Source organism: Squalius cephalus, assembly GCF_949319135.1.
Source record: "Squalius cephalus genome assembly, chromosome: 2".
Classification (NCBI taxonomy): domain Eukaryota; kingdom Metazoa; phylum Chordata; class Actinopteri; order Cypriniformes; family Leuciscidae; genus Squalius; species Squalius cephalus.
This window is the reverse complement of record NC_137123.1, coordinates 50,049,587-50,058,473: the sequence shown is the minus strand read 5'-3', so window position 1 is coordinate 50,058,473 and position 8,887 is coordinate 50,049,587. Positions and strand designations below refer to the sequence as shown.

At 37.7% G+C, this 8,887-nt stretch overlaps 1 protein-coding gene and 1 long non-coding RNA gene across 5 annotated transcripts in view; one reads left to right on the top strand and one right to left on the bottom strand.

Annotated features, from left to right (window-relative positions):
• Positions 1-2,858: 2,858 nt before the first annotated feature.
• On the bottom strand, positions 2,859-4,900 carry LOC307145017. Of its 2 annotated transcripts, XR_013818868.1 has the most exons (4): positions 4,562-4,900; positions 4,326-4,482; positions 3,305-3,432; positions 2,859-3,222 (listed from the first exon to the last, which is right to left on the bottom strand). It is a non-coding gene; the product is annotated as an uncharacterized lncRNA (long non-coding RNA). The 2 variants fall into 2 exon arrangements; XR_013818869.1 differs by lacking the exon at positions 4,326-4,482.
• marchf1 (membrane-associated ring finger (C3HC4) 1) overlaps positions 4,447-8,887 on the top strand; it is a 29,276-nt gene continuing 24,835 nt past the window's right edge. For all 3 annotated transcript variants that reach the window (XM_079847718.1, XM_079847721.1, XM_079847724.1), the window contains exon 1: positions 4,447-4,521. The gene's annotated coding sequence lies outside the window, so the exon portion shown is untranslated. The remainder of the gene's footprint in view (positions 4,522-8,887) is intronic.

Here is an 8,887-nt window from a genome sequence, read left to right as displayed (position 1 = left end):
CTATTTGAACTATAATAAATAATAAAATGTGGTACTAAAAATCTCTTTTTTCCAGAGAAAGTTATGGTGTCAATGTGTCTAATTCTATTTATAAATGTATTAGATTATTAGATTATAATCAGGATATTTGAAAAATAGTTAAGATTCTCTAACTGAATAGAAATTAGTTTTTTTTCTTTTGGCCCAGCGCTGAGTTCAAAGTGAGAGTGTGATTGTTTGTGCCAAGTGCGTTTGTATAATATTGGTTCAGTGTAACAGGAAGTGTTATCAGTGTGGGGCTTTGTTGACTGTTGCAATAGCAGATAAGAGTGGCATTCCCCATAACCTTTCTTCCTCCAAAACTAGATTACTACCCTCCCTTTACAACACACACACACACACACACACCGAGACAATACCCCCTTCTGAAGTTTACAACTCCAAGTAGTTACTGCCAGGAAGCGCATACCCAAACTACTCCCCCAACATACTCCCTTCCTCCAACGTACCCATGTAGGCTCCTCATATATATATATATTTACAAATACAGCTATATTATGAAATAATATAGAATATAGACTATATACAGTTCCCTTTTTAAAAATACAAACATTTTAAAAAGCTGTAGACCAAAGAAGAGAAAATGCCTCTTTTGGTAAGGTTGTAGGCCCTTTTCACATTTTGTCTTAAATTGGTCACTGAATGTCTGTATTTTGTTGCATGAAAGAATACCACTGTTAAGGAAAAGTAAGAATACAACGAATTTGTAAGAAAGGTTTTAGAATCAGAGCCTGCATGGTTGGCTTTTTCAAGTAAATAGACAATGTACAGAGAATTAAAAAAAATTGCTAACCAATTTATTTTGACCAGTAGAGGGCGCCCCGTATTCTGTTTTCATTTCACAGCCGAAATTACTTTTATGCAGTATGTCAGTTTTATCAGTAAATGTTAATTAACTGTATGGAACTCAACACAGTATGATTTAAATATCAGAATTATATATTGTGAATTTTATTTCCTTTCTAACTGTTCTCAAGTGTTACACTTGAAATTGACCTGCAGCATCTTGTAGTAACAAGAAGAGCACATGGTCATGAAACTGGACACTATGTAACCTCACTTTCCATATAGGCCTATAATTTGAGACAATGTAATCTAGATGAGTGGATTTTAATGTCATGTAAACATTTTAAGATTAAGTGCATATAGGAATGTCATTTTCAAGATCCTTCAATGGCCATAATCCAGAGTTAGCAGTTAGTTAGCAGATCTTTATATCTATAGTGACTTACACAAGACTAATTACAGGGGTAGTTGTCCTGCAGCACAGTGGTGTTAACTGCCTAGCTTAAGGGCACAGTAATGGCTCATATTACCTGAACCAACAATTTTGTAGAAATTTTTAGTGCAACTCTTTCATACTGAAAATTATATTTTATTACTGGCCAAAATATATTTGAAACAGGGAGTAAATATAAGTTGCAAACAGCATGGTTGACTACATAAAATGTGCTACTTATATTTAGACTATGGTATGGTTCAAATATATTTTAAAACACATAAAATGTTCTACAGAGAGCAATAAAACTGTTAAAACTAAATAATGATTTTTTTTTTTAAATATAAAAATGCAGAAAGTTTTCTGTGAGGTTGTGTTTAGGAGTAGGTTTAGGGTTAAATTATATAATATATACAGTTTGTACAGTATAAAAATAATTATGTCTATGGAAAGTCCTCATAAAACATGGAAACCCAACATGTGTATGAGACAATATTCTCATTTTTATTTTTAAATATATACATTTTTTTGTGGAAAAATAAATAAATAAAATTACAACTAAAAAGGCATTAAATAAAAATATTATATATAATATAATATAATATATTTTTTTCCATAAAATACATTCAGCAATATATTTTCCTATTTTAACTGCCACGAGTTACCTCCACCCACTTTAGATAAAGTTTGCCCAAAAAGCATAATGTGTAAAAAAATAAAATAAAATTAAGACTCCACCAGAAAGTTTTTAAATCATTACAAATGTTAAAGGGATAGTTCACTTTGAAATTAAATTTTGGTATGTTTTAGCTTACCTCAAGTGCATCCAATATGTAGGTGTCTTTTTTTCCGCAGTAGTTTCAATTTTGATATTTTTAGGTCAAACCGTTCTTGTCTGTCAGGCCTATAATGCAGGTCTATGGTCACGGTCTCAAAGAGCATGCACAGAGTCCAAATTAAAACAATTCCCCATCGTCCAAATTAAACAATTCTCCATCGTAAGTACACACTGATGGCCTAAGACATGAAACGAGCGGTTTGTGTGAGAAAACGAACAGTATTTATATTGTTTTTACCTCTTGTATCACAGCCACGTCCAAGTGATCTGTATGCAGACTGGTGCATAGATATATACACTAGATGTCGCCTTGGCTACGGCAGTTCTTAACGAATGCCGTAGCCAAGGCGACATCTAGTGTATAAATCTATGCACCAGTCTGCGCACACGACACACACCAGGATGCGCGCGCCCTCAGATCACTTGGACGTGGCTGTGTTACAAGAGGTAAAAACGATATAAATACTGTTCGTTTTCTCACACAAACCGCTCGTTTCGTGTCTTAGGCCATCAATGTGTACTTACGATGGGGAATTGTTTAATTTGGACGATGGGGAATTGTTTAATTTGGACTTCTCTGTGCATGCTCTTTGAGACAGTGACCACAGACCTGCATTATATGACTGACAGACAAGAACGGTTTGACCTAAAAATATCAACATTGAAACTACTGCGGAAAAAAAGACACCTACATCTTGGATGCCCTTGAGGTAAGCTAAAACATACCAAAATTTAATTTCAAAGTGAACTATCCCTTTAAGCAGATTTAGATGGGGGAAAGGGGTGGGGTTTCGATTTCAATAAATCCTCTTTACCTCTCTTTACTGGTTAATTACTTACTGGGGTCATACATTCAAGCCAATCAGAAACAGCTGAGAGAAATCGCATGTGTCTTGAGGGTAAACTGAAGTCTATTTTCAGTCTCAGAGATCTTCAGACACAGTTTGTCTGCTGATTAACTGCATATGGTGAGCCAGGCCTTTTATCCAATGAGCACCAACAGAGAGATTCTGTATGTCTATGAAATGTGTTCATGGTATCTCTTGATTGGCTTTGGTGACAACTCTTTTTTTCTTTGAGTTGTTCTTTTGTTGTGTTATCTTCTGTTCTGTCTGAGTGTAGTCATCTATGGGACACACGTATAGACTTTAGGTGACATTTTGATTTAGTCATTTTTGTGTGTGTGTTTGGATAAATAAAGTGTTTACCTTGATGGTCTGTATTATATGTGTAGACTGCAGCCAGGCCAAACAAGCACATGATAGTAAAAGCAATGATGATGAAGACCAACTCAAACCCTGAAAATAGAAGATCCATAACACAAACACTTCCACCCCTAAACACACAGAGAAAGAGAGAGACGGAAGGCATTATATAAAATATGATTACAGAGCATTAAGCAGTTCATTATTTCTCTCAAAAAGGTTTTAAAAGTGAATGTAGAAAAAAAAAAAAAAAGAGTGTGAAAAACTGAAGCAACTGCGATATGCAGGGCCTTTAAAACTTAAATGCAAGATTGATTGAACAGGGAAAATCCATTAACAAGCTGCATGTACTCAGAATCAATAAACTACATTTAGATGTGCAGTTGTGTTGATGAATAAAGCGAGCCTTAGAAGATAGAGCCAAAAAAAAAAAAAACCTACAAATTAATGCAAAGAGATAATGCTTGTATTGCAGGGTCATGATTAGTAAAATTTCCAAATTTGGTAAAAAATAGCCTATTACATGAAGATCATAACTTTTTGATATGAAAAATCCAAAAACTTAAATTACAGTGTTATCCAGGGTTATTAACTAAAACCATAAAATGTTTTACTTACACTTTACTATAATATAAAATATTTTGATTTCATCTAGTTGCCTAGGCATCATTTTCATTTAAACTTGATGTATTAAAATGACTAAAACTGCAATAAATTAATTTAAAAATAACTATATGGACATTAAAAAACAAAAACTAATACAAATTTGAAAAGCACAACAAAATTACTCAAACTAAATAAGAATAAGACTGAAAATATAAAGCTAAACCCGAATTAAATATATGATCTGTAACAGTATCTCAATATATCACTAATAAAAATGGTGTCATCATCAAAAAACGTCTATTTCATAGACTTTTAATTAGTTATTGCATAGCATGCAAAATGTATTCTTTTGAAGTCAGCATTTTCTTTTATAGGGCCTTAACATTGTGTGTAGAGAGAGAAAAATGGATTTAAATACCTTGTTTTGCTTGCTTTCAACAGGATTCAACCCATCAATAGCACCTCATTCCATTTATACCACACACAGTATGAAACATGCTTGTGCGTTAGATACTTTTACAAGCTTCTCACACAGAGCAATCAAAGTCCACTTCTTCCTGCTTCCTTACTGCTGGCTATAAACCGTGTCAACGTTAAACCCACTCATACTTAAGGTATACCTACAGACATACACTTGCTGTCTTTATTGTTTACCTGAGTTACCAGCCGGATCCAGTCCAGGTGATGAGGCTTCAAGCGCAGTAAAGATAGCAGCATACTGGTCAAGTTATGTGCACAGCACAACTCTTCATATTTGATCCTGACCTGGATTGACCACGTTGCATTACATCAGTCTTGAGAGGCCTGCTGGTAGACTTAGACGATGAGTGGCTCCTCAAGTCTTTCTTTGATATCTTCACTGCCTTAGTTATAAGAAGAGAACAAACCAAGAATGCCACGTCACATTTGAAACTAGTTGAACCCGTTTTTGTTAGACAAGTGCAATTATTATCCTAAAGGCAAATAGGCCTACTGCAATAGTAGGCTACTTAGGGATCTAAATGAAACGGTCTCGGGGCGTGGCGTTTCCGCCTTGGCCATAATGAAAATAACCCATTTTAATTAAAACACTGTTACGAAAATTAGTCTTGACAAATAAAAATATGACATGAAAATATGTCTAACAAAATATAACTAGAAAAATAACACTGCTAGATTATCAATATGTAACGTTTTCGAAGCTGAAAAAAACAACAACGAGGTGATCTATATTGAAAAAATATGACTTGAAAAAATAAAACCGCTGGATTATTAATAATATCATCAATGATTTTGAAAAAGAAACATCTTTTATTCGATTATCGATTATTATCGCATTGTGAAAATAATCCAATGATACGAATTGAGTCGCATTTCTGCGGGCAGTGCTCAGAAACCATCAGCCAGTCGCGTCGCTTTACGGTGAATTACCCATTTATATGGACAGAATGCATGGAAAATTGCGGAGGACTATCGGAAACATGACAATGCTTTAGGCCTATTTATTAGCGCTTCAAACAAAATATAGCGTTTACTGACATGCCCTGTCGGCCTTTGACATGTGCTGTTTAATGCCTTTGGCACGTGTTTTCCTCAGCAAATAACTTACATTTTATGCTTCTTTATTTGTAAATCTTAGAAAGTTCCGTGAGTATTTCAGTTTTGCATATTCTAACAACAAACTTCGCAGACTTCAATGAACGAGTGCAAGTGAGCGCATGCGCGTCAAACAGCATGAGAGAATTCTGAATCATTCGAATCAATTATGAATTCTACATCAAATGCACATTTTGCTATATTTATTTATAGAAATTGAGTGGGTTTAAAATTCTACAGGTAACACAATAAATCATATTTATGAGAGCGCTCAGTTGTTGTCAGAGATCTGTGCTGCGTTCCAGTCCAAAATTGTCATGCCCTTCACTCGCTAACTTCCCTCCGTCTCGTTCACTCGGATGTACGTCATTGCTTACGATGCACGAGTGCCCACTACTGGCGGAAACTGCGGCGGGCTGAACTGGAATGATCACTTGGAATCAGCTAAAGAGTTGATTTATTATTTAAAATTTTTCCCTTTAAGAATTTGTTTAATGTAGCATCCAAATGTATATAAGTGTGTGTGGGTTGTTTTAAACTAAAAATATATATAATAAATATATATTAGAGTAGTTTGTTGTGGTGGTGATTAGACGAGATTTGTGGTGACGTCATAATCGTACTGTATTGTGGGACATATAGGTGCCTGAAGTGTATATATGGAGTAGACTCGCTCCCTCGGTCAAAATCGAGGTAACGAGGGTCTGTCCATCTAAATTTCCCTCGCCCACTTCACGAAGTGGAATGCACTTCAAAATGGCGGCGGGGATTCCCTTGAGGGGAAGTGCTTAGGGAAGTTCGCAAGTGCGTGTCTAAAAGTGGACTGGAACGCAGCACTGGTCTGCTAGTAAAGCCCCTAATAGGTCCTGCTGGCAGAGCGCGAGAGCCGTTACAGCCATTCTACCGCTGTTACTTTTTAGCGCCAAAGAAGGATGGTGGCTTGCACCCTATTGGTAAAGTTCCTGTTCAAAATGATCTAAAAAGAAACTGATTCTCGAGCAGATTCATCCGGGAGATTGATTTCGTTGGACCTAAAAGATGCTTATTTTCATATTCAGATAGCCCCACAGCATTTTCATTCAAAGGCGTGGCGTACCAGTTCACTGTCCTCCCCTTCTGTCTATCTCTGGCCCCAAAAACATTCACAAAATGTGTTGATGCTGCTCTGTCCTTGCTAAAAGTGAAGGGAATGCATGTCCTGAATTATTTAGATGACTGGCTTGCCATGGCGCAGTCAGAGACTGTGTTACAGGAACACAAACGTGAGCTGCTAGATCACACGCGTTGTCCCTGGCTGACAGAGAATATGCAGAAAAGCATGCTGATTCGGTCAGACAATACCTCAGTGGTTTCATAAACCACCATGGTGATCTCCAGTCCAACTGTACAGGTTGGCGTTGAGCCTCCTGTTATGGTTCCGGCCTGTTGTCGATCCGGGCAGTACATGTACCCGGCCAATTAAACCAGGGCTCAGACTTGCTTTCGAGGGCAGAGTAGTCCACAGAGAATGGAGATGGAGCAGACAAGGACCTCTTTAACTCAGCAGAGAATGCGCATTACCTGCTGTTCTGTGCGCTGACACAGGCCCTAGGGGTGGATGTGCTTGCCCATCGCTAGCCAGAAACCCGCAAGTATGCCTTCCCATCAGTAAAGGTTATTGTAACACAGTTCGTTGTTATGGGAAGAAGGAAGCGGGAACCGGCGAACATTTAAAGACTTTAATAATAAAATAAACGAATACAAAATGTATGACGACTGCTGTCACATATAACAAAACACAACATAAATCCAGGCCTGGCCTCTCTCGATCTCCACTGTCGTCGCTCCTCCTTTTATGCTTCTGCTCCTCCGTGAGAGATACGAGACTGGTGCGTTGCGCAGGTGTCGCTCATCAGTAATCACGGCACCGGCCTCGCGCCGTCCTCCCACGGCCCTCAACCTCGTCCTGCTCGCCACACTTATGCATCTGGTAGTGAGCTAAATCAGGGAGGAACAAGAGTCGAACATGGTAGAACTGCTGACTACTCCCCCTGACCAATCCCGGCAACCGAGAATATGCTTTTTACCATATCGGAAGCAAGAGCCCCTTCCACATGATGTCTCTATGCAAGTAAATGGAAGGTCTTCACAACCTGGTGCAACGTGAGGAACCGAGATCTTGCCCTTTTGCCGGTTCTCCTGTCTTTTCTACAGGAGCGCTTAGAGAACGGGTGCACGCCTTCAATGCTCAAAGTATATGGCGCAGCTATTGAGCGCTCAAAGCAGTTCAGGCACCACTTGCTCTAGCTTTTGGCTGATGCTGTGGTGTGTTCTGCACAGTGTTATGCTTTTGTTGTTGCCGTTTCAAACTATGGTAGTCACTGGCAACCACCTTTATTTTGCTCACCAGCATATATTCTTGAGAGTATTAAGTGTTGCTTGTTTGTCGCTTCCGAAACCTTCATGCTTATACTGCTTAGCTTGACTTGTTGTCCTCAACTAGGTTTGGTGAGCAGAGCTCCCGTGACATTGCACTTGGCATCAGTATGGCCCTTCCCCTGCAGGGTTGGAAGAACTCAGCTATACTGTCTTGTCACTCTCGCTGTTCCTGCTGTTGTGCATTAGCTTGGGGTTATTGTGTTGCAGTCATGGTTTCAGGCAGTTATCTGTTGACTCCTTGCTTTTGGATTTTATACGATCCCCATAGTGTCAGCAACTGACATAACGTTGAGTGTAGGGCTGTCAAATTAACAATTAAATTTCGAATATTCCTCAAATTTAAAATAAAAATCCACATTCGAATCAAATGCAAAAATGTGCATTCAAATTTGAAGTGTGCGTCAGGTAGCCGTATCAGCATGAGATGCGCGACGATGATGTAAGAGTTTTAATGTTTTTGTTAGCCTATCCAGTTTAACCCTCTAGATACAGCGCTGCTGCGTTGTTCATTCAAAACATTGCAGAATTAGACAAGCTCAATGCGGAGAAGATCTTGGTTAAGTCAAAGCCGTAACCAAGCCATTCACTGCACATTTTCTTCGCTCCTTTTCATTGTTTTTTATGTAAACGTGCTAGACGGACATCTTTGATCATTGCACTTGCGTCTTTCACAAGAGAGCCGCATGTTTAGGAAGCAATGTAAATTTAAAAGAAGTTCAACTTTTAAAAAACTTTTTGGGGTTTTTCTTTTTCCATTCTACAGCATCTCATGTTTTTAAACGCAAAAAAGTACTCTGTGTGATTGGTGCTTCCGCTCTTTGTATTAAACCATGCATAAACAATTGATGGTTTATAATTGTTTTATGCAATTTACAAAATTATATTTGATTTATATACGTTATAAATCACTTTTTACTTTTTTCATGTTATCTCATTGCTTTGAATAAACAATTTAATTATTATTATTTTACCATTGCGCCCTCTTGT